Genomic DNA, 25,263 nt, shown 5'->3' on the forward strand with positions numbered 1-25,263 from the left:
TTCCTTTTGAGTCTGCCTGTGTCCTGCCACATGTGCCTCCCAGAGAACCGAGCCGGTCCTCTGCAAGGTAACCTGAAGCTGGTAGCAGCCAGAACACAGGGAACTGCATGCGATGACAGAGACAGGAACAGGCACTGCATTGTGAATTTCCCAGGCCTTCATGGGCAGGGGACATCGAGCAGCCTGGGGACCCTCTGCTTCCCTCAGGACCTCCACTAGCCTACGCGGGGCCCCAGGAGCTGCCCATGTCCCCCTTGGAGTTTCTGTTCCTGAGTCAAATTGGCTCTGATCAGGTAGGTATACATAGCTCCATTCTTTTTTTTTTTTTTTAAACTTTTATTTAATGAATATAAATTTCCAAAGTACGACTTATGGATTACAATGGCTTCCCCCCCATACCGTCCTTCCCACCCACAACCCTCCCCTTTCCCACTCCCTCTCCCCTTCCATTCACATCAAGATTCATTTTCGATTATCTTAATATACAGAAGATCAGCTTAGTATACATTAAGTATGGATTTCAACAGTTTGCTCCCACACAGAAACATAAAGTGAAAAATAATAGATGATTTTTTTTTAATGATGATGAAATCAGAGCAGACCTATTGTCATGTTTAATCCCAGTGAGAGTCAAGTTGGGAATTGATAATTTCTTTTTTTTTTTTTTACAGAGGATCAGTTTAGTATGCATTAAGTAAGGATTTCAACAGTTTGCACCCCCATAGAAACACAAAGTGAAATATATTGTTTGAGTACTCGTTATAGCATTAAATCTCAATGCACAGCACATTAAGGCCAGAGATCCTACATGAGGAGTAAGTGCACAGTGACTCCTGTTGTTGACTTTACCAATTGACACTCCTGTCTATGGCATCAGTAATCTCCCTATGCTCCAGTCATGAGTTTCCAAGGCTATGGAAGCCCTCTGAGTTCTCCGACTCTTATCTTGTTTAGACAAGGTCATAGTCAAAGTGGAGGTTCTCTCCTCCCTTCAGAGAAAGGTACCTCCTTCTTTGAAGACCTGTTCTTTCCGCTGGGATCTCACTCACAGAGATCTTTTTGCCAGAGTGTCTTGGCTTTCCATGCCTGAAATACTCTCATGGGCTTTTCAGCCAGATCTGAATGCCTTTAGGGCTGATTCTGAGGCCAGAGTGCATAGCTCCATTCTACAGGTGAGGAAATCAGGATTTAAGAAAGCTAAAAGACTTGTTCAAGATCATGCAGCGGATTCGTATTTAGGTTTGGTCTTCCCTGGTACTTCCATAGCCCAAAGGGATAAAGCCAAGGGGGACCACAGTGGTTCCCAGGTGCCCTTCTCTGAGCCAGCAGCTGCCTCAGCAAGGCCTCGGAGGAGGCAGAATGGCAGGGTGGCAGGTGCATGTTCCCCCGCAAGTCCTCACTCACAGGATGCTCGCTTGGCTGAGTTTAGATGAAATAATGCATGTATGGGCCTGGCATCCCATACACACCCATTAAGTACTCATGTAGGAAAAATTAAAAGAGGAAGAGATCGCAAACTGTACAGCTGAGGTTTAAATAAGGGGCACAGGAGAACTGAAAATTATTATGTAAGAGGCCCTGGCTAGCAGGAAGTGGTGTAATTTAGTGGTAAAAGTGGCTCTGTCTTGATGTGAAAGCGAAAATGGTTCTAATTGTCTGATTAAAGGATTACCCCATTTATTCAAAGAAATACTTTCCTGTCATTAACTCTAACAGGGATGTGTTGTTAAGGCTCCTTTTAAGTGACTGTGAACAATATAATGAACAGTGTTTTAAAAAGTGGTGTCAAAAAAATTTCAGAAATGGTCATCCATCCATCCAGTGGTTATAGCAAAGCTTGATCAGAGTTTAAACTCCCTGGGGAGGTATACTTTCATAGAAGATATAGCTCAAATTTAAGAACCACGGTCCAAGAATATCCTACATATTGCCCATACGATGCAGAGGGGCTGCAGGAAGGGGACTTATAACCCTGGTGGGAGTTCCCCTTAAAGCTGCATTTTTTTTTAAGGAGTTGATGCCAGTTGCTGTTACCTGGGAGACCAGCTTCCAGCAGAGCAGCTGAAAAGGCTGTCACTCACTCCCTCTCAGGAGATGGAAGGTCTGGCTGCCCCACTCCTCTGAGTGGCCTTCCGGCCGCATTTTAGCTGGCTGGTTAGTTCTGAGGCCTTGGGGAGCAGAACACAGCAGGCAAGGGCTGGGAAATTGCTGGGGAAGGAGCTCTTCCCATTCAGAGGCAGGTCTGGGTGGCCACCGCCGCACCCCCAGTGCTGGGCTCTCACTGCCAAGGTCAGTGAGTACTACCTCCAGGAGCTATAAAACAAACCTGAGTCTTGGGCCCATTCCTAGGGCTTCTGATGTAAGCAGCCCGAGAAGGAAAGCTGGGAGCAAGATGTTTCAATGTGCAACTGAGGATGAGAAGCACTGCAAAGCGATGAAGGCATAACCACCAGCCCCGTCCGCTGTGAAGCAGGCTGTCGCTAAAACAGCAAACGCAGGACTGGAAGAGCAGGGAAAAGGTTTTGTAAAGTCAGAATTGATTTTCATTCTATCCCTAGAAAAGGAATTAATTCTGGCAGTGCTCACAAGTCCATTTTTTTTTTCCTTTAAAAGAAAAAAGGATGAAGGGCCTGTGCTGTGGCGTAGCAGGTAAAGCCTCTGCCTGTGACACTACGGTCCCACGTGGGGCTGATTCATGTCTGGCTGTTGCACTTCTGATTGAGCTCCCTGCTGATGGCCTGGGAAAATCAGCAGAAGATGGTGCCAGTGCTTGAGCCCCTGCCGCCCACATGGGAGAACTGGATGAAGTTTCTGACTCCTGGCTCGGACCTGGCCCAACCCCAGCCATGGCAGCCATCTGGGGAATTAGCCAGGGATAGAAATCTCTCTGTGTCTCTCCCTCTCTCTCTGTAACTCTGACTTTCAAATAAATAAATAAATATTTCAAAAATAAGAGAGAACATAAGCATCTCACCTAAGACACAGATTCAGGGCAGAGTTCCAGCTAGCTTGGCAACTGCTTCCCTCCAAGTTCTAGGGGTACTTTTATAGACGAAGACGCCTGTCTTGTGAAGTAGCCACACCAGAGTGTATGCTTTGAGTGGCATTTGCAGAGTTTTATACGCTCATGTTGTTGACAAAAAGTTTCCAAGATCTGGAAATATGGCCAAGGGGATGACAAGTACATGTTCCCAAAGTCACATGGAGGCTTCTTCAGCATCCAACACAAGGTTACCCTCATTTCTGGGAGCGCAGACTATCGTTTGTCCTTGACACCTGATTCAGGGCTCAAATCTGCTAAGTTCGCATAGGAGACATCCAGTAGAGATGCAAACGACTCCTATCCAGTTAAAAGAGAACCTACTGATCCATTGCCCTGTAGCTCATTAGCCAGATTTGTCGCAAACGTTGGAAATCTATTTTAGTGTACCTTTCCCAGTGGACTATACAAGCATAAATCCTGGTACTTCAAATGCCATTTGAACCAGCGTTGGGGACTCCTTAACTGATGAGCTGAATAAAATCAAGAGCATGTGTTCATTCTATTTTGTTTGGAGCCTTTGTTTAATTTCCCCCAGAATTTCTTATGGATAGCACTGACCCAGCCCTTCTCCTGCCCACCACCTCCCCCACCTGATGTGAGTGAGAAGAAAGGCCCAGGGGAGGGGTGGGGGAGGCCCTGCGAGGCATCCTACTGGCCCAGGTTGAATCCACTGCCAGCAGCCAGTGCCCTCCCTTGAGCCAAGCTCCAGTGCTCAAAAGGGCCTGGTTTATGCATGAAACCCGGAGAGGGGTATCAGACTCAGCAAGCCTGGCCTCTCAGAAGCACAGCCTAGCACTGATCATCAGGCAAGGACCCAAGACTGGGGGATCCAGGCCCATCAAAGCTATCTGGGATGACTGGCGACTTCCTGTCCCTCAAACCCAGCAGTCCCACTGTAACTTGTGATACAGCCCCACCCAAGAGGACGCATACTTTTTGTATGCTAATGTCCTGGGGTTTCCCAGATAGTCTCAGGGTGCTGGGGTCAGGGAGAGCTGCCAGGGGAACCTACCTTGTGATTAAAGGGTTGGAACTATCAGCCTTGCTACCTCTGGGGAGGGGAGAGGCTGGAGGTTGAGTCATTCACCAGTGGCCAATAACATGATCAACCGTGCCCGTGTAATGGAACACAGTCCCAGCTGGGTAGGGTTCTGAGGGATTGGGGCTGGTGAACGTGTGAGGGAAGGTGACGCACCTGTGCCGGGCACGGGAACTCCGAGCCTCTTCCCCCAGCCCTGGCCCTGTGCATCACTCTCTTCCTTGTGTAAACCGGAAATCCAGCAAGTTAACTGTTTCTTGGAGTTCCGTGAACCACCTTAGCACGTGATCAAACCTGAGAACGAGGTCGTGCAATGTTCAAGCATGTTGCAGCCACGCGCAATTGATGTCTGAAGCTGGGCTAGTTTGTGAGGTTCAGGCCTCAGCCTGTGGGATCTGTGCAAATTACAGGTAGTGTTTGAATTGAATTGAATTGAATTGAATTGAATTGAATTGAATTGAATTGAATTGAATTGAATTGAATTGAATGCCACTGAGCTGGAGAATTGGTCAGTGTGGGAAGACCCCACATTTGTGTCACAAGTGCTCTGTGCGGAGAGGGGTCATATGACAGCAGGAGGAAGGCTTGTGCCTTCCTGTTGCCCTCCTGCCCTGAAGACTCAGGATTTGCAGCCCAGGAAGCAGGGAAACCCTGACAAGCACGTCTCTCTCTGCTCCTGGTCCTACACTGATGAGCAGGGGCCAGGGTGGGTGTTCTGAGTTCATTTGACTTAGCCCATAATGGGGCTTCACTGACAGAGTCCAAAGCCCAGAGTAGAGTAATAAAAGCTTTCCCACTCCTACCAAATAACTTACTATAAATTGATCTTGCCACAAGGTAACGAAAGTGATAGCAGAAATGGTGTGCATAAAAACTGACCAAGTCTCCAGACAGCAATTTGCTGGTACCTGGCCAGGGCTCTCCTGGTCCCAGGGATTCTAATTCTAAAAAGCTATCCTGGAGGGCAGCACTGCAGCCCAGTAGATTAGTCCTCTGCCTGCAATGCCGGCATCCCATATAGGCTCTGGTTCGAGTCCCGGCTGCTCCACTTCCGATTCAGCTCTCTGCTATGGCCTGGGAAAGCAGTGGAAGATGGCCCAAGCACTTGGACTTCTGCACGCATGTGGGAGACTTGGAAGAATCTCCTGGCTCCTGGCTTTGGATCGGCTCAGCTCTGGCCATTGCGGCCACCTAGGGAGTGAACCAGCGGATGGAAGACTTTTCGCTTTGTCTATCCCTTTCACTGTCTATAACTATACCTCTCAAATAAATAAATAAAATCTTAAAAAAAAAAAAAGGTGATCCTGGGGCTGGTGTGGCACAGTGGGTTAAGCTGCCACCAGTGACACCGGTATCCTATATTGGAGTGCTGCTTCGAGTCCTGGCTGCTCCACTTTTGACTCAGCTCCCTGCTTATGCGTCTGGGAAAGCACCAGGAAGGCGGTCCAGCTGCTTGGACCCTCGCCATCCATGTGAGAGACTTGGATGCAGTTCCTGGCTTCTGGCCCAGCCCTTACTGTTGCAGCCATTTAGGGAGTAAACCAGCAATGGAAGATCTCCTTGTCTTTCTACCCCTGCCCCTGTCACTCTGTCTTTCAAATAAATAAAATAAATCTAAAAAGAAGAAGCAGGCCGGCGCAGCGGCTCACTAGGCTAATCCTCCACCTGCAGCACCGGCATACCGGGTTCTAGTCCCAGTTGGGGCGCCGGATTCTGTCCCGGTTGCCCCTCTTCCAGTCCAGCTCTCTGCTGTGGCCCAGGAAGGCAGTGGAGGGTTGCCCAAGTGCTTGGGCCCTGAACCCTCATGGGAGACCAGGAGGAAGCACCTGGCTCCTGGCTTCAGATTGGCGCAGTGTGCCAGCCTTAGCGACCGTTAGGGGAGTGAACCAATGGAACGAAGACCTTTCTCTCTGTCTCTCTCTCTCTCACTATCTAACTCTGCCTGTCCAGAAAAAAAAAAAAGAAGAAGAAGAAGAAGCAAAAGCAGCAACAGCAGCTTTCCTAAGAAAACTACCATAAAGGAAGTTAAACAATGCTGTATAAAGGTAGTTATTAGAGTGTCAATTATTACAAAATTCAGAAAAAGCCAAAATGGTCAACAATAGAAAATTAATTAAATAAAGGATGCCCAGCCAGAGAGCAGAATGACTGATAACCATTAACATTTAAAAGCAATAATTGCTAGTAATTGTTGTACAGAAATACAGAAGTCCTGCTCTATCCACAAACAAGTCGTTCCAAGACCCCCAGGAGATACCTGAGACTCCAGGGAGTGCAGAAGCCGAGCACACAGCACGTTTTTCCCCATGCGTGTATACACACTTACGAGAAAACTTAACTGATGAACTAGGCACAGTAAGAGATCAACAACAATACCTATAATAAAACAGAACAATGATAATAATACGTGGTAATGAAAGTTATGCGAGTGTGGTCTCTCAACAGCTATGTGCTCTGGACAAAGGGATAATTTTTGTGTCGGGCAGGAAGGAGTGGGAAGGGGTAAGATTTTCTCATGCTACTCAGAATAGCAACTTAAAACTTATGAATTGTTTGTTTCTAGAATTTTCCATAAATATATTTGAGCCGTGAACAACTATAGGCAACTGGAACCATGGAAAGTGAGACTATGGAGAAGGGGTTACTACATATTTTCTCTAAAAAAAAAAAGCTCAGCATATAAATTTGCATATATGTAAGATGATTCCAATCTCCTGAAAAAGTTTAAATGTGTATAAAAAAATGAATGGAGGGGCCAGTGTCATGGCACAGCAGGTTAAGCGCTGCTTGTGGCATCGGCACGCCCCATCAAGAGTGCTGGCTCTTGTCCCTGCCGCCCCGCTTCTGATCCAGCTCCCTGCTAATGCAACTGGGAAAGCAGCAGAAAATGGCCCAAGTACTTGGGCACCTGCCACCCACTTGGGAGACCCGAATGGAGTTCCAGATTCCTGGTTCTGGCCTGATCCTGCCCTGGCTGTTGTGGCCATTTGGAGAGTGAACCACGGTGGAAGACTCTCTCTCCGCTGTAACTTTGCCTTTCAAATAAATAAATAAGAGAGACAGAGAGAGGGAGGGAGGGAAGGAAGGAAGGGAGGGAGGGAAGGAATGTGGGGCCGGCGCTGTGGTGCAGTGGGTTAATGCCCTGGCCTGAAGCACCAGCATCCTATATAGGCACCAGTTTGAGACCCGGCTGCTTCACTTCTGAGCCAGCTCTCTGCTATGGCCTAGGAAAGAAGTAGAAGACGGCCCAAGTCCTTGGGCTCCTGCACCCACATGGGAGGCCCAGAAGAAGCTCCTGGCTCCTGGCTCCTGGCTTCAGATTGGCACAGCTCTGGTCATTGCAGCCAATTGGGGAATGAACCACCAGATGGAAGACATCTCTCTCTCTCTCTCTCTCTCTCTCTCTCTCTCTGCCTCTCCTCTCTCTGTGAACTCTGCCTTTCAAATAAATAAATAAATCTTTTAAAAAATGAAAACAGCTGTTGGAGAGTGGTGTCAGAACAGTAGGAAAGCCAGTGATTTTTATTTTATTTTTATTTTCTCTTATACTCTTCTGTGTCTCTAGGATGAGCACACGTCCAACTTATAACAAAAAAGTGCCTTTGTTTTAGAGTCTTGAGTATCCACAGGACACTTGGTTTTGACATTGCACTGTCTGCACCTGGTGACTCTGTGGCTGTCAGAAGCAGAACTCCGTAGAATTCCTACACAGTCGACCTGGCCACGTCCAGCAGCCCAGGCCCATGGCTGCATCAATCCCCAGGGTAAACTAAATCCTCGGGTTTGTGTGACCACTGTAGTGGCACAGAATGACGTCACATGTGCCTGGGTGCCCACTTTCCAGACGGATTGGAAAGCCCCAGCGCCCATTCCAGCTTCCCCCCAGGGCGTCACCATTGCCCCGGCGGCAGTGATTCCCCAAGTTCCGTGTCAGTCCTGCTGCTTTGTCTGCATCTTCCCCCCGCACTTCTAGTCTGCTCTGCTCTGCCCTGCCCTCCACGGCCGCTCAGGCCCAAGTCAGAAATCTACTGAGACAGACCTCTGTCAGCCCTAAGCCTCCCCAGTCACAGTGCAGAAACAAACAAAAGCAAACACAGAAAATCAATTTGGTTTCCGAGTCTAAAATGCTCATGTTTAGACCCATGGTTCCTTTCCAGCTTTCTCCAGGAACAATGGTTGGAAGCTCACTCGCTCCAGTCGCCTCCTGAGCCAAAGGAAGGGCCAGCATCTAACAGTTACTGCAGTCTCTGGCGCAGACGAGCCCGGGTCAGAGAGACCACCCTAGCGATAACACTCCTGGAGCAGCGGCTGCTTTGTAGACTTGCTCACCACTGTCATCGCAGAGCGTCGTCTCCAGTTTCCAGAAGAGCCAGCTGAGCCAGAGGAGTGTGACTGGGCTGGCAGCCTCCAGCTCTGATCTATGCTGACACCTCCTTGTAACATTTACGGGGGACACTGGGGTTGGTGGATGTGCCGCTTGGCGTGATCCTCGCTTATGACTTTTCCCAAGGTCCCCTGTTTTTGTTTTGTTTTGTTTTGTTTTTGACAGGCAGAGTGGACAGTGAGAGAGAGAGACAGAGAGAAAGGTCTTCCTTTGCCGTTGGTTCACCCTCCAATGGCCGCTGCGGCCGGCACACTGCGCTGATCCGAAGCCAGGAGCCGGGTGCTTCTCCTGGTCTCCCATGGGGTGCAGAGCCCAAGCACTTGTGCCATCCTCCACTGCACTCGCGGGCCACAGTAGAGAGCTGGCCTGGAAGAGGGGCAACCGGGACAGAATCCGGCGCCCCGACCAGGACTAGAACCCAGTGTGCCAGCGCCGCAGGTAGAGAATTAGCCGCGGCGCCGGCCAAGGTCCCCTGTTACACTCTTGGGACCGCCAAGGGTCAGGGAGCAGCTTTCCTTCACCACCAGGTGCACCTGAACAGGTTGACACCCTGGTGAGCCCACTGACAGCCACGGAGCCCCAGAAGAGGAGGAAGGCTCCCCTCACCCTCATGTTGTGTCCTGGTGTGGGCTCCTGGAAAACAGAGTGCGGGACAGAGTCTCATCTGAGATGGGGTCGCCATCCCAGAGCGTGCAGCCAGGGAGGCGACCTGAACTAGAAGGAGGGAAAGCCACCCAGTGGTGGGCTAGCCAGCACGCCACAGCTACAGGCAGTCAGAGCTGCTACAGCTCCTGTCTGAGCTGCCACCCACGGGCTGCGGATTCATAGACCCTGTGCCTGTGTGTGTGGCGGGATGGGCAGGGGGCTCCCTGGGCTCTGCCACTCCCCACTCGTCAGCCTCCAAGCCACCTCAGGCAGATTGCTGAATCAGGCCACGCCAGCCCGAGTCCAGCACGACCAGAGTATACCTGCTGGAAGCCGGACAGAAGCTGGACAGAGCCCGTGTGGTGACGGCTGGAGGCAGTGACCTGCCCAGCGATGCACAGTGCACACACAGCTGTTGGTCGTAGCCTCTGACGTCCTGCTATGGCTCCTGCCTTTCCCAGCAAGGGGCACTCCCTTTAGAGAAAACCATGCTTCTGTCCGCAGCAGGCTGGCTGCCTCCTCACCCGAAGCCCAGGTAGCTGGGTCTTGGATAACTTCACAATGAGGACATCGGGGCAGCATGGCATGAATCAGCTCAGCTGGGGTCACTCCAGGCCCCAGGCCTCTCCTCCTGATTAATGTGAGCAGCGGTTTGTAAAAGGGCATGTTCCTGTCCACCGGACACGTGGTTGAATTCTCCCCTGAATCACCGCGGCTCTGCCAGCCCCTCCACACCTGTTCCCGACTCTTTGCTTCTGCCTTCTCAGTGGCATCTTGCTCATTCTGGTGGAGTTTCCAGAACCCAGGTGCCATCAATCTAAAGCACGTCTGGGTCTCCACCTCTCCATTGCTTGCAGCATTAGGGAGCTGCTGTCAGCCCCATCTGGGTTTAAATGGCCTTTGGCATTGCAGCCCAGGCTTCCGACACGAAGATCATGCTTTCTTCTGAGGTTAATGATGGCACGCAGCGATGAGGTCTTGCAAGGTTTAGCTCAATCTCAACCTCTTGGCTATGTGGTCCGAGGCTGTCATTATGCCAGCGCCATTCACACGGGCCTGGTGACACCTTCCTTACCCTTGGTGCAGGGACCCTCATCTTGGAGGCCCATTCGTCTGCCCCAGCAGTGGGCGAGGGCGAGCCAGAGGCAGGAGTGGAGCAGCTTCTTGAGGGTCTGTAAGGGTCCTGGAGACTCTAGGGCTGGGGAGAAGATGATTCCTCCTCTGCCCTTCCCTCCCAGCTCAGGCAGGCTCCTGGAGGCTCCTCCTGAGAGAGGGCCTGCAGGGTGAGGCCAACCACAAAGGGCGAATAACGGCCCTGTCAACCGCTCAAAGATGCCCTAGTGGGCTCCCTGGGCCGACTACAAACGTGAGCACAACTCGGTCAGTGCTGCACCCAGGGCTGGCATCATGGAAGTGGTTCCTGCTTTCTTTTGCAATGTACAATCGCTGGGGCCTGCATCACGGGGCAGTGGGTTAGGCCACCATCTGTGACCCCTGAGTGCATTCCAAGGCCCAGCTCCTCTGCTTCTGACCCAGTTCCCTGCTGATGTGCCTGGGAAAGCAGCAGATGATGACCCAAATCCCTGGGCCCCTGACTCACTTGTGGGAGGCCCAGATGGAGTTCCAGGCTCCAGGCTTTGGCCTGGCCCAGCCCTGGTCATTGTGGCCATTTGGGAAGTGAACAAGCTGATGAAATCTCTCTCTCTCTCTCCCTCTCTTTTTTCATTCTGCCTTTCAAATAAATAAATAAATCTTTTTAGCACAGAGTGTTTAAGAAAAAAAAAAAAAGCTCACATTTCCTGAGTCTCCCATTTAAGCCTCACAACACTCTGAGGTGCGGGCTGCTATTGTCATCTCCATTTACAGCTGAGAGTCCAGGCAGGCTAGAGACCCGGGCCGCCATGGACAGCCAGGAAGCTGTACAGCGGGGGTCTGCGCCCAGGCAGTCCAGCCCTGGGCCCATTTCCCTCTCACCACCATGAACCGTCCTCAGAAAGCCTGCCCAGCACCCAGATTCTTTTCTGTTGTTGAGGGAATCAACTTCTCACAGCCAAGTGGGCCTGGCTGGGAAAGGCAGGAAAAGTGGAGCTGCAGGGGCCTCCAGGCCACCAAGGAGACCATGAGCAGTGCAAAGACAGCCCCTCAGTGGAAACAGTGTCCCCGCCGGGAACGTGTGCAGCCTGAAGTCTATCATTCGAGCCGGTTTTAGCAGCTAAGTGCATTTGCGGTGGTGTGCACCCACCACCACCATCCGTGTCCACAACCCCCGCATGTTGCCAGACTGGAACTCTGCCCGTGCAATAGCATCCGTTACACTCTCCTCCAGCCCCTGACAACCCTCTTTCTACTCTCTGTCTCTACGTTCTGCCTCATGGAAGTGGGATCGCTGATTTGTCCTTTGTGGCTGCTTCGCATAATGCCCTAGCACGCATCAGAACTAATGCTGAATAATATTCTCTCGTGTGGCAATAGCATGCTTCCTTCACTCATTTGTCTGTCGGTGGACGCGTCGGCTGCTTCCTCCTCTTGGCTGTTGTGAGCACTGCCACCAGGGTTGCGGGTGCACAGATAGCTCTCTGACGTGCTGCTTTGTATTTGTTTTGGTATGTGAGGGTACTTCAAAAAGTTAATGGAAAATGGAGTTAAAACACAAGTTTATTCCAGTGCAAAAAATTTTGAAACTCATGCCTAGTTCTCTCAAAATACAGGTTCCAAGAGAAAAGCAAAAAAACACAAACCATCTACTGGTTCACTCCCCAAATGGCCACAATGACCAAGGCTGGACCAGGCCAAAGCCAGGATCCAAGTCCAAGGACTTGGGCCATCATCGGCTGCTTTCCCAGGTGCATTAGCAGGGAGCTGGATCAGAAGCAGAACAGCCAGGATGCAAACTGGAGCTCCAGTATGGGCTGCTGGCATCACAGGCAGCGTCTTAACCCACCGAGCCACAGCACCAGCCCCTTTCTGTGAGCTCTCTGGAGTACCCCTTAATACCCAGGAGTGGAATGGCTGGGTCATTCAGGAATTCTAGTCTTCATTTTTGGCAGAGACACCATACTATTTCCCTTACTGGCTGTAGCATTTAATGTTCTCACCAGAAGTACACGAGTTCTGACTTTTCCACATCTTTGCCATTCCTTCTTGTTTCCTGTCGTTTTTAATCAACGGTGTCCTACTGAGTGTGAGACTGTGCCTTATCACTTTGGAGCACCTGTGTGCCCCTAACACAGAGTGGAGCTTGCGTTTGCACGGTCATTGCAGATTACAAATGCATTGCACAGTTTTTGCTGCCTTACGTGTCAGGTCGTGGAAAGATATGGTTCTCACTTCACTGATGAGGAAACTGAGCAGTGATTTGTTCACGGTAAGAGGACTTCTCAGAGCAGTGGCGGGACCAGAGCCAGACACTCAGGCCACCCCGGGGCGGGGGGTGGGGGTGCAATGGAAGCTGGTCCCTGGGCTCCTCCCCAAGCCTGGAGAGTGGTGAAGGGGCAACAGGAAGGAAGGAGCCTTTGGCTCCTCCAGCCGCAGTCCTGGGAGCACAGCCTGTTTCCTTCTCCCACTCAATCACTGCCTCACCTTCACCGCTGAAGGTGAAGCCGGACGAAGACAACCAAGCGGCATATCTGGACAGCCTTGACAAGTGCAGGCGGAAGGCAGAGCCACGGCATTGGACGTACCGGCTTCTATTAGCCAGGAGTCGTTGTCTAGCTCAAGGAGAACAAAACACGCCCTCTGAGGCTTGTTCTTCATGTCAGAGCCAGGGCTGACAATTACTCACTTCCTGGGTGCTTGGCAGAGTTGAATATATCTCTCTGGAATGAGACCTGGCTCGTGGCAAGCACCATTCCCCTTGCCCTAACAGGCTAAGTCTCCCACTCCACAGCGAAGCAGCCACCCTATTTCTTGTGGCACGGGCCAGGAGGGCCCGCAGGGTGTGGACCTGTGAGACGAGGCTGTCAGAGGCCAGCAGCAGCATCCCAGAGTCACCTGGCATGTCAGCACTGGTCAGCTTCCAGCCAGCACCACAGCCCTGTGTGAAGCTACAAGGATGGCCGCCATGTGACTCAGCAGGTGAACTGCTGCTCGAGATGCTCCAGCTCCCTGCTATGCGCCTGGGAAAGCAGCAGCAGATGGCCCAAGTGCTTGGGTCCCCGACACCCACGTGGGAGACCCAGATGGAGTTCTGGCTTCAGCCTGGTCCAGCCCCGGCTGTTGGGGCCATTTGGGAAGTAAACCAGTGCATGCGAGATCTTTCTCTCTCTCTGTCTCTCCTTCTCTCTCTGTCACTCTGCTTTTGAAGTAAATACCATAAATCTTAAAAAAAAAATTAAAGAGCTGCAAGTGTGACTGTGTAGAGCACTGGGCTTTGGCCGCTCTCACAAGGACACTGGCTCACCCAGTGAGCAGGAATAGAATGTGCACTCCCGGAAATAGAGATTTTATGTATTTGCCTAGAACTAGCATATAAATAAAACCTACAGCCACTTTCTGGGGTCCAAGCCCGCAAGCTCAGTGTGCATCTGACCTGTGGAGTGGAACTACCAGTCTGGGGACCAACTGTGGGCTTCACTGAAAAACGGCCCCAGGACCTCCCAGGCCCTGCACGCAGAGCAAGCCCCCCTTGCTGTAATGTCACAGCACCCATATGAGCCGTCGGCCAAGACATTCCCGTGCCAGCAATATGTGCTTCCCTGAAGTGTGTCATGGAAATTAGATTTGGAGAGAACAAAATTGCAGAGGGCGCGGAGGCTGCGGGAGGCGGGAACCCCTCTTTGTTACTCATTGACCCAATAATTAATTTCTTCCCCAGTGCAATCTGATGGCAAAGATTGTGTTCATTAATTTATCACCCACCTGTTCCCGAGAATTCTTTTGATTGCTTTCTAACTGGAGACTTCACATCCAGTAGGGAGATTTAATATCATCCCAGGAGCTGGCATCTGAGCGCAATGAACCGTGTCGCGGTGGGCAGCCTTCACCCAACACAAACAAGGGGACTCGGTGACTTTCACAGCTAGGCTGTGTGTGATGGGAGCCCTCCTGTGCAGGACCCCGACGCGCAACCCTGCCGCGTGCCCATGCCCCATCGCGGCCCCGCCCTGCAGCTGAGGGAGATGGTTGGAGGTCTCTGGCTAGCACGGGATCCCCTCCTCCCTTCGTCTCCCTCTCACACAGACGGCCTGCAAGTTATGGATGCCTAGATCATGTCTGGCCAAAATTAAGCATGAGGGAAGGAAGCACACACACGCCTCCTGTGGCAGATCTGATTATCTGTAGCAAATGCAGCAGGTCTGAAACCACCAAATGAAATCTCACCCGTGGCCTCGTTTTCAACTGTTTGTTATTTTTTATTTAGACACAGGAATTACAGCTTGATGGCATTCAGAAAATTATATTTAATCCTCATTTAGATTCAATCTGAATCAATTTAATGAAATGTGAGCACTTTTCCAGACTTAAGGAGGAATGAAAGGAAATTTAAACCAGAAGGAAAGACATTTGATGTTTTTCTATAGCCAGTAGCTGCAAGGGCCAGGGTTTTTTGCTTTTGTTTTTTGGCCAGGGACTAGGGATATTTTCCCCAACAAAAAAAAAAAGAACAAAAATACATAGAGACCAGGAAACTCCAGATTGGGACTCAGGAGACCATGCACCCTCCCATTATTGGGCAAGGCCTTGTGCCAGCCCCTGAAGCATCAGTGGCAAGCATCCCATAATCCTTTGCTTTGCAGCTTAGATTCTCATGGGAGAAGCTGATGCTCATCGAGTTAGCGTGGCAGGTATGAAACTGCACCGGTGGGGCAGTGGGAGGGAGTGTTACATGGCCTGGGAGGGTGGGGTGAATAGTGTGAGTGGGAGGGAAGCGGGTAGGGAAGAACAGTCCAGGCAGAGAACAGCATGGGCTGAGTCCCCTTGGCCATGGCATGAAGACCAGTGTGGCTAAGAAGAAAAGCAGAGATGGGCGCAGTGTGTCAGAGATCCAAGGAGGTGAGTTGGCTGGTGAGCAGGGCAATGATTAGGCCAATGGTTCATTTCATTCTGAACTCTGGGGCCTCTTGTAATGTGGAGCCAGCCTGCCTGGGCTGCAGATGGGGGCGATAATGCCAGCTCTTCAGAGGGTGGGATTGTGTGAGTTAACGTGAAGGTGGTTGTATTACAATTATGTCTAAGTGCTTGCAAGAGTTGTATCATTCTTGGATGCTTCTTTAAAGTTAATTTAGTTTCTAAAAACAAAAAAGAAGTGAAATTAACTTCGCGATGCAATGACTTTGAACAGCCCTTGTCTCGACTGTTGAGGAACAGTTTTTTGTTTTGTTTCCTTTCGTGCAAATTGTTGAATTCTTTATGTAGTATAGAGTTGGTCTTCTGTGTATAAAGTTAATCAAAAATGGATCTTAGTGGAGAATGGGACTGGGAATGGGAGAGGGAGGAGGAGGGGTGGGAGAGTGGGTGGGAGGGCGGGTATAATGAAAATAATCACTATATTCCTAAAGTTGTACTTATGAAATACCTGAAGTTTGTATTCCTTAAATAAAAGGTTTCTTTTAGGGGGGAAATAAATAAATAAATAATACTTGGAGCAAAAAAAATTGAAAAATTAAAAATAAGTTAAAATAAAAGAAAATCCTGGAGGCATTCTCGGAGATGAGGCTGCTTATACAAAGCACAGGACTGCCCTCGGTGGGCATCAGGAGGGCGGGGCCTTGCACACTTGGCTTTGAGGCCTGCCAGGAAATCCAGGGAGCAGACAGGGGAGATGAACAAAGGGGCTGGGGTGGCAACTGAGGGCTTGTTCCAGGAATTCTGGGTAGTGCAGCTCTGCATGACAGACCATTCAGAAGGCAAACGAGGGAAGGAGGTGAAGAGTGAGTTCATGCTCCATTGCGGTGGGTTTTGAGGGGCGGATGGAGGAGTGACTCCATCCCGCTTGGCAGGCTTGGTGGGTGCCCACACTGGGCAGGCGCGGGGCTGGGTGTGGCTCTGGAGTGGAGACAGACACACACGCATGCAGGCATTGTTCTGAGCAAGCTCAAAGGAGCACACGCAGGCCAGGACAGAGGAGGGGAGCTGTTGACACTGTGTAGGCTGGGGCTGTTCCCAGGAGGGGCAGGATTGCTACCCCTGGCTTTCCAAGGGGAAAGCACTGTACACGTGTGGCTTGAGGGCCCACCAGGGGTTTTGTGCAAGGCAGGGACGTGATGAAAGCAGCGTTTTCACAAAATAGCGACAGTCGACCACAAGGTATTGAAAGCAAGCCCAGCCCCACGTCCCAGCCGCTCTCAGTGCGCTATGCTTTCTCGATCATTCAGCAATCAAGATCATCCATCCCCAGTGAAGACACAGGGCTCACCCTTGAACTTCTCCTGTTTCCTCTTGCAATGAAAAGCACTAGAAGATAGGGCTCCAGCCAGCCCAGGACCTGTGGGCCAACGGGCACCTGAGCCTCTGGGGTAGGGGCCAGTGTCACACGGCAGACTCCCAGCTCTGCAGAGGCGAGCGAGCAGGAAAGCGAGCCAGGAGCTCACCGCTTGGAGCCGCTTCTTCTACCCAAAGCAGCGGCGGCACAGAGCTTGGGAGGAAGTCAGGGTTATCTGCCTCTGCCTCCTCCTTCCTTATTGATCTTCTCTGGTTTAATTACTTTTTCAGGCATCTAGGAAAACAGAAAAGTGGCACGGAGTTGACCGATGTGAGTCTCGTCCTTTGGGGGATTGTTTCAAGGTGGGGAGAAGCACCCCGGGTGGACCCTGTTGGCCATTGTATCGTGGCCTTGAATGTGTTACACTCAGGGAGCAGTCACATCTGTCCCCTGCCCATGAACTCCTGGGGGGGGGGGGTAGTGAGGGGCGTGTCATCCTCTGTCCTCTCCAGGACCTCCTAGTGTCAGGCTTCATGGGTCCCGGGCTGAGAGCTGAATGCTGGAATCCCTGTGAGTGTACTTTTGACTGTGTGGACCCTATCCAAACCCTGGCTGGCTTGGCCGCGCTGACACCGAGGAGGAGGGCCGTGGAAGACACTGGGGACCCAGCGAGCCCCAGGGGCACAGAGGTGGCCTGGCTCGCCGACAGCCAGCTGCTCCCTCAGAGCGCGTGCTGTGCAGCTGTCTCAGCCCACTCACGGGCTGCGGGTATGCTGCTGCAACATGACCGTCTCCCCACGGCAGACCAGACAAACAAAATGACTCATGCATTTTTTGCCCTCCACAAAACATCCCTCTTTTTTTTTCCGGTTCAGAATAAATGAAGACAAGCTTCTACACTAGTGAGGCACTTTTCTATTCCCAGACGCCACCACAGCTCTGCCCAAGTTTCCAAACCCTTGGAACCAACCGCCCTGCCTCCTCCCAACCGCAGCAGTGCCCATTTTCCCACATAGGGGGCGCTATCACAACCTGGAGAGGCTTTGTGTGGGTGTGCCCCACCTGGATTCTCAGCACTTCAACCGGTGAAAACTGAGACCAAAGGCAAAGTGGGCTGGGGCCTAAAAGAAGCCTATGAGGAGGAGACCCGCACACCCCATCTCCCTGGGCGGGGGTGGAAGGGGCCTGCTGTGGGTCATCCAGGAAGCTGGCAGGGTCCTGCTCAGAGAAGTCGGCTTGGCTGGGGGCGTGGCTGCTCTTCAGAATGACAGTGAATTCCTTAAGAAATTCCTCAAAGTTTTGCTTTGCTTTCTACTCCCAATGCACCTAATACACAACATAGAATACACACATATGATACTCACAACACACATACATAGAGTATACACAACACACAGAACACTTATATATAAGGGGATCGTCAAAATCTCATGCAAGGGGCTGGCATTGTTGGGTAATGGGTTAAGCTGCTGCCTATAACACCAGCAACCTGTGTGAGTCCCAGCTGATTCACTTCCAACCCAGCTGCATGGTAAAGCAGGGGAAGATGGCCCAAGTGCTTGGGCCCCTGCCACCCTTGTTGGAGATCCAGATGAAGCTAAAGGCTCCTGGCTTTGGCCTAGTCCAGCCCTAGCCACTGTAACCACTTAGAGAGTGAACGAGCAGATGGAAGCACCCTGTGTATGTGTGTGTGTCTCCCTCCCTCTCTCTCCCTTTCAAATAAATAAATAAATAAATCTTTAAAAAATAAATAAAAGTCCATGCAAAACTCTTATTATGGAAAAACAGATATTTCAAAGTTTCTTCAGCCAAGTAAATTTATTTTTTAATTCTATTGTCTGAACTTTTTGAAGTATCTTTATATAGACAACTCACGTAACACACAATTGCATGTCACACACATACTCATGCACAACACACATACACTCAACACAAGACACAATGTTTCATACACAATCATACACACACAGCCTGTGCATATGGACATAGCACACGCAACACAAATAACAAGCACAACACACAACACACACAATTTCCCGCTGTTGGGCCATGCATGGAGTTTGCGGAGGAGGAAGAAGGTCAACCAAGTAAATGACAGGAGGACTCTACCCTCAGCTCTTCCACTACCTCATGCCCTTGGAGGCCACAACAGCCCTGGCTTCTGCTCCTCCCGGGAGAAAAGAATGGAGCTCAGCCCTGCTGTGCGGACGGTCACACACGGCCAGCGGTCCTCCCAGATCAAGGCTTCCAGAAGGAACATGATGCCCCAGTAGCACTCTGAGGGAACTCTGCTGAGAAGGTGGCTCACACCTGGCTGGATGGGTTCGTGCCTCCCTGGAGCCAATCCCCAGGGCCCTGGTACATGAGGGCCAGCCCATCCCTGCACGGATATGGGAGGCTCATGACTCCTTCATAGGGCAGGTTCCCCTATGGCACAATTCCTTGGGTAGACCTCAGATTGAAAGCAACAGGTAACTTCTTGGCCTCAAGAAATAGTGATGGTGGGGCCAGTGCTGTGGGCCATTGCGTTAAGCCGCATGTGGGATGCTCACATCCCATACTGGGCGCTGGTTCCAGTCCCCACTGCTCCATTTCCAATCCAGCTCCCTACTAATGCACCTGAGAAGGCAGCAGAAGATGGCCCAGTGCTTGGACCCCTGCACCCAGGGGATGAAGCTCCTGGCTCCTGGCTTTGGCCTGGCCCAACCCCTGGCTGTTGCAGTCATTTGGGGAATAAATCAGAGGACGGAAGATCTCTCTCTCTCTCTCTGTCTCTCCTCCTCTCTCAGTAACTTTGTCTTTCAAATAAATAAATAAATAAATAATCTTTAAAAATAAAAAAGAAAGGACTTGTGTTTGCATGAGAAGAGGCCTTCCGAGCAGCCAAGACAGGGGCTGGATTTCAGACCCGTGCTCAAAATGGGTGGAGCAGGGACCTGGTTCTCTCCAGTCCCCACCCCTCCCCCTTGGCTCTTCTCTGTCTCTCCCTGGTCTGGCAATGCAAAGTCAGTAGATGCATGGGGAAGCCCTTTGCTAGTGTATACCTCGTGACCTTTCAAGTTCAAGATCAGCTCAGCCACTGATCTTGCCTTTTGCTCCAGTCCCTTTCATTATTTTTCTTAAGTAATTACTTATCAATTATTTGCCCTGAAAGCAATTTCTTGTGTGTGTATGTTTGTCAGAAGTGTTCCAAGGCCAGATCCACGTAAACCACAAATTCCAGTTTGCAGAAGAAGGAATAATCGCATTTCACATGTGGCAAGACAGAACCACAAAAAGTGATAGACTCTTTAGGTAATGGTGGGTGATGTAATCCAGTGTCAAACAATAAACCGGCTGCAGGTAGAAAACCAAGAAGACAGGATTCGCTGGCTTCTGCTACACCGATTCAAGAGTTTTGAGCCAGACTGTCTTTTTTTTTTTTAATTTATTTATTCGAAAAGCAGAGTGACAGACAAAGAGGGAGAGACAGAGAGAGACCTTTCATTTACTGGTTCACTCCCCAAATGCCTGCAACAACTGGTGCTGGGCCTGGCTGAAGCCAGGAGCCTGGAACTCCCTCTGGGTCTCCCGTGTGGGTGCAGGGGCCCAAATCACCTTCTGCTGACTTCCCAGGAGCATTAGCAGGGAGCTGGATCTGCAGGGGAGCAGCCGAGACTTTAACCAGTGCCCACATGGGATGCCGGCACTGCAGGCAGCAGCTTTACCCGCTGCGCCACGTGCTGACGCCCTCGAGCCAGACTATTTTAAGTGAGGAAAGTAGGGCTTCATGGAGATTAAGTCCTGCTCTTTTCCTCCCGTCTGACTCTCTTCCCCAGGCCTTCTAGTTTTCTCTTGTAATTTCTCCTACAAACCTCTGATTAACTTTCTTCTCAGTTAAATATTCCAGCTGAAATCACCAGGAACATAGTTTGGTTCTAATTTTAAAAGCCTGCCATGTAGGTCTGCTCCTGTCTCGGAGGCACTTGTAATGTGAAATTAAGGACAAGACTCCAGCTTTAAGGCTACAGCTAAAGGAATAAATAATGGAAAGTTGCCTTTCACATCTCACTCATTTTAGACACATTCTAATTAACTTTGCCAGAAAAATAATTGGCTTGGATCAGGTCGATCTGATTGAGGATCTAAATAACCTCACTCGAGTGGGATTTGTACTTCAGCTTCTGGTCTTGGGAGAGGTGATTATGTGTCTTGAATGCTAATTGCACACCAAGTAGGGACAAAAATCATACCTAGGCCCATCGGATGGCAGCCACTTGTTCTTAATCTTCTTGTAAACAGGTGCACAGAGAGTTTTTCAGAAATTCATTGTGCACCAGTGATTTCACAGAAGTTCATTTTAAGTCTGTTGTCTGGCACTTGGGTTATTTCCCTAAAGAAAACATGTTATGCTCGGTGGTTAACGACCCTGGTCAGAATAATAACAACAATAAAATTCACCCCAGCTCTAGTGTGGCTGGGCAAAAGTATTTACAGAGCCAGTCAGAGCCACTGGTCCCGGGTGGGGGACGCTGTTGAGTTTAGGAGAAAGGAAGAAAAAGAGGAAGAGGATGCTCCCAACCTCCTGTGATGTCAGGGTCCAGGTGGAGACGGGGTGATACCTTGGACAGGTCCTCACCTGCACAGGCTGGCTGGGACAGAAGCAGAACAGCCATCAGCACTGGGAGGATGACCCCGGGGCAGCTTCCACGGCCACTGGTGGTGAGAAAGACTCCCACGGGAAGAGGAGACAGAATGGCTGAGCTGAGGTCCTTGCATGAAGACCGGTGGTTGAGTTAGCATTTGGGAGATGGCATAGGGACTGCAGCAAAAGCTGACGGAGTCTGGTAAGCAAAAGAGAGTCAAAGCCCCAAGGGGGAGCAGTCACACAGGAAGTGGGCTTCAGACTAAGGGCAGCCAGGGTGAGGAGGGGCCTGGAGGCCATGGTGGGGAGTGCACAGGGAGAGCCTGATTAGGGAGGCGGGTTAGTCACAACTTCTCCTTTTCTGTTCCTTAAGGCAGCCACATCTTCTGAAGCAGGTTGGCAACCATGAGATTTGTCCCTGGGCTTTTGGCACTATCTCCCACTTCCCGGTGTCCCCCGGAGTCCTTGGGGCCCTCCTCGGTGCCACCCTAAGCCCCTCTGCACCCTCTCACCCCCTGTCTGCCTACACCTGCCCTCAGACTCACCTCCCGCCTCTGTCCCTCCCTTGTCAGGCAAATGCCAGGCTCTCCACACAGGTGAGCCAAAGTTCTCAAGAAAGCAAGCACTTGCATTGTGCAAGAAACGATCATTGCCCCTGGTCATCCTTCCAGGAGGGTTTACATTCGAAGAGGATGCTTGTTAGCCAAGAGCAATCTGTAACCAGCACAGCTCTGATCACGCAAAATGAAGGCAGTGAAGTGGAGTGGGGGGGGGGGGTGAGGAGGAGCGGGGAGACTTGCAGGTGGGGAGGTGAGCATCCAGTAGGGTGACTCTGTCCAAGACTTGGCCCTGAGAGGTGCCCAGCCCAGCTGGCATTGCTTTCCCAGGTACCCTTCTTCTAATCCAGAGCCACAGGTGTTTTAAAAGCTCCAGATTGTTACTGTGTCTGCTACTGCTATAGTAGGAGCTAGACTAGACTGGAGGTGGGGACAGGAAAAATGATATAAGGACATCACCTTAAAGCTACTGAGTATTTCTTTTTTATATAGAAAGCTTTTATTTGATGAATATAAATTTCATAAGTACAACTTTTGGATTATAGGGGTTCTTCCCCCCATACCCGCCCTCCCACCCCCAAACCATCCCACCTCCTACTCCCTCTCCCTTTCCATTCTTCACTAAGATTCATTTTTAATGATCTTTATATACAGAAGATCAACTCTATACTAAGTAAAGATCTCAACAATTTGTACCCACACAGACACACAAAATATAAAGTACTGTTTGAAGACTAGTTTTACCATTAATTCTCATAGTACAATACATTAAGGACAGAGATCATACATGGGGAATAAGTGCACAGTGACTCCCGCTGTTGATTTAACAATTGACACTCTTATTTATGATGTCAGTAATCACCCGAGGCTCTTGTCATGAGCTTCCAAGCCTGTGGAAGCCTCTTGAGTTCACAAATTCTGACCTTATTTAGACAAAGCCATAATCAAAGTGCAAGTTCTCTCCTCCCTTCAGAGAAAGGTACTTCCTTCTTTGATGGCCCCTTCTTTCCACCGGGATCTCACTCACAGAGATCTTTCATGTAGATGATTTTTTGCCACAGTGTCTTAGCTTTCCATGCCTGAAATGTTCTCATGTGCATTTTAGCTAGATCCGAGTGCCTTAAGGGCTGATTCTGAGACCAGAGTGCTGTTTAGGGCATTTGTCATTCTATGAATCTGCTGTGTATCCCACTTCCTATGTTGGATGGTTCTCTCCTTTTTAATTCTATCAATTATTATTAGCAGATACAGGTCTTATTTATGTGATTCCTTTGACACTTAATCCTATCTTTATGTTATGAACTGAAACTGATCACTTTAACTAGTAAGATGGCATTGGTACCTGCCAACTTAATGGGATTTGGAGTCATGGCAAGTTTTTAGCTTTACTAAGGGGTAAGTCCAAGGGAGCATGTGCCAAACTGTACATCTCTTCCCTCTCTCATTCCCACTCTTATTTTTAACAGGGATCAATTTTAAATTGGATTTAAACACCTAAGAATAATTCTGTGTTAAATAAAGAGTTCAACCTATGGTATTAAGTAGAAAAACAAAATACTAAAAAGAATAAGATAGTAAGCTATTCCTCGACAGTCAGGACAAGGGCTGATCAAGTCATTGTTCTCATAGTGTCTGTTTCTCTTCTACAGGTTTCCTTTTAGGTGCTCTAGTTAGTTGTCACAGATCAGGGAGAACATATGATATTTGTCCCTTTGGGACTGGCTTATTTCACTCAGCATCATGTTTTCCAGATTCCTCCATTTTGTTGCAAATGACTAGATTTCTTTTTTTTTTTTTTTTTTTTTTACTGCTGTGTAGTATTCCATAGGAGTATTTCTTGATTGCCAGGGACTGTTCTGATTTTAACTAATTAAATTTGTTTAATGCATAATATTTTAACAAATTGCATAGTATTATATTTTACTTATTTGAGAGGCATAGAGACACACAGACACATGCAGAGAAAACAGAGAGACCTCCCATCTGCTTCCATCATCCTCCAAACGCCTACAATAGCCAGGGCTGGTCCAAGTGGAAAACAGGAGCCTGGAACTCAATCTGTATCTCCCACATAGCAGGGAAGGGCCTATGTACTGGAGCCATTATCTGCTGCATCCCAGGGTGCGCATTAGCAGGAAGCTAGAAGTAGGGGCGGAGCTGGGGCTCAAACCCAGGCCCTTTGATGTGGGAGACAAGCCTGTGAAGTGGCGTCTTCGCTGCCAGCACCCAACGCCTGCCCCCAGTATTCTAACATTCCAATGCATGACACTGAGCAGAAACTTTTACAGGAGAGGAACGGAGGACTGTACTGGACAGGCCTGGAGGGAGGTGGAACGGGGAAAGGCCAGCACGTGGACGGACTTGAGGCCTTAACTTCAAGCACGGGAGTGAGGCAGGAGGGGAGGCGTGCAGGCGTGAGGTCTCGAGGAGAGGCGGGAGAACAGGGAGGCAGGCGTGGAGGAGCGGCCCCACACGCTTCTCAGGAAAGCAAGCTTTCTGCCCAGAGGAGACTCAGGCTCAAGGAGGCTGAGCAGCTAGACTGTAGTTATCATGATCGCATACGTAGTGGTGGTTCACACGACAGTGCTGTGGCCCACGCACTGTTCCTGGCGCTGCACTGGGTGTTTGGTGTATGTGGTTCTAATTCTCACCCCCATCCCAGTTAGGTACTGATACCTCCACTTACCTAGAGAGGAAATGAGGCCCTTTCGTGCAGTTAGTAAATCAATTATAAAGTGGGGCTTTAGGACCTGGACTAGCCTGCTGCCTCAGCTGGGGCGTGGCTGACCTGACAAAGACCCTCCAATAGCGGTGAGCTGAATAGCATGAAAATTCCTGGACTCTCACTGACAGACTGAAGGTCAGAGGCCCAGGAGAGCCGGGCAGCTCTGCCGCCACGGGGTCCTTTCACAGGTGACATCGTCTACACAGTCAGAGCGGGGTCCTTACCACGTCCCGGCCTTACTAGTAAACAAGACGATCTTCCGTAAGATTCCTGCTGCTCACATTCGGTCCCTGAACCCGGCCACCATTTCCCATCGGGCTGCGGAACCTGGGGGCAGGTGGCCACGTGCCCAGATTAAACACAGGGCTCTTGAACTCACAGAGGAAGACTTACAAGGCTTCCGCTACTTTGGCCAGCTGGTGCGGCCTCTGTTCTCCCGGATGTCACCGGCAGGGCTGTGTTGGAGCTTGTGATCCTGAGAGGCATGGCGCACCGTGGAGGCAGAGCCCTGGTTTTGTTTGGGTTAAATCACAGCCTGCTGTTATTTCAGGAAGGTATTTTTCCATGACTCACGGCGGTGGGAGGCGGGGGGCCGTTCCTGGCTGTTCGTGAGATTTGGCTCCTGGAGAAGGTTCACAGGCGCCACCTTGGGAGGAGAGGGGCAGAGGGAGGCTCATGTGTTCTGAATGTTCACACAACTCAGATTCGCCACGGAGAAGACGCTGAAGCACACGAGGTATGAGAAGATTGAAATCACCTGTTATTGTACTAACCAGAGGTAGCCCTTGTTAACATTCCTCCTCCTAAGTGGACGCGTACACATTTTGTATTCCAAACTTGGATCGTAGTGAGCACACACTTTCTGTCTGGGACTCTGCATTGCAGT

At 50.3% G+C, this 25,263-nt stretch overlaps 1 long non-coding RNA gene across 1 annotated transcript; it reads right to left on the reverse strand.

Annotated features, from left to right (window-relative positions):
- Positions 1 to 2,034: 2,034 nt before the first annotated feature.
- On the reverse strand, positions 2,035 to 24,877 carry LOC103350938 (uncharacterized). The gene is made up of 3 exons (XR_016218963.1): positions 24,771 to 24,877; positions 2,327 to 2,500; positions 2,035 to 2,168 (listed from the first exon to the last, which is right to left on the reverse strand). It is a non-coding gene; the product is annotated as an uncharacterized LOC103350938 (long non-coding RNA).
- Between the last annotated feature and the right edge of the window lie 386 nt (positions 24,878 to 25,263).

This window comes from Oryctolagus cuniculus, chromosome 13 (assembly GCF_051225735.1).
Source record: "Oryctolagus cuniculus isolate XC-2025 breed Fujian yellow rabbit chromosome 13, ASM5122573v1, whole genome shotgun sequence".
NCBI lineage: Eukaryota > Metazoa > Chordata > Mammalia > Lagomorpha > Leporidae > Oryctolagus > Oryctolagus cuniculus.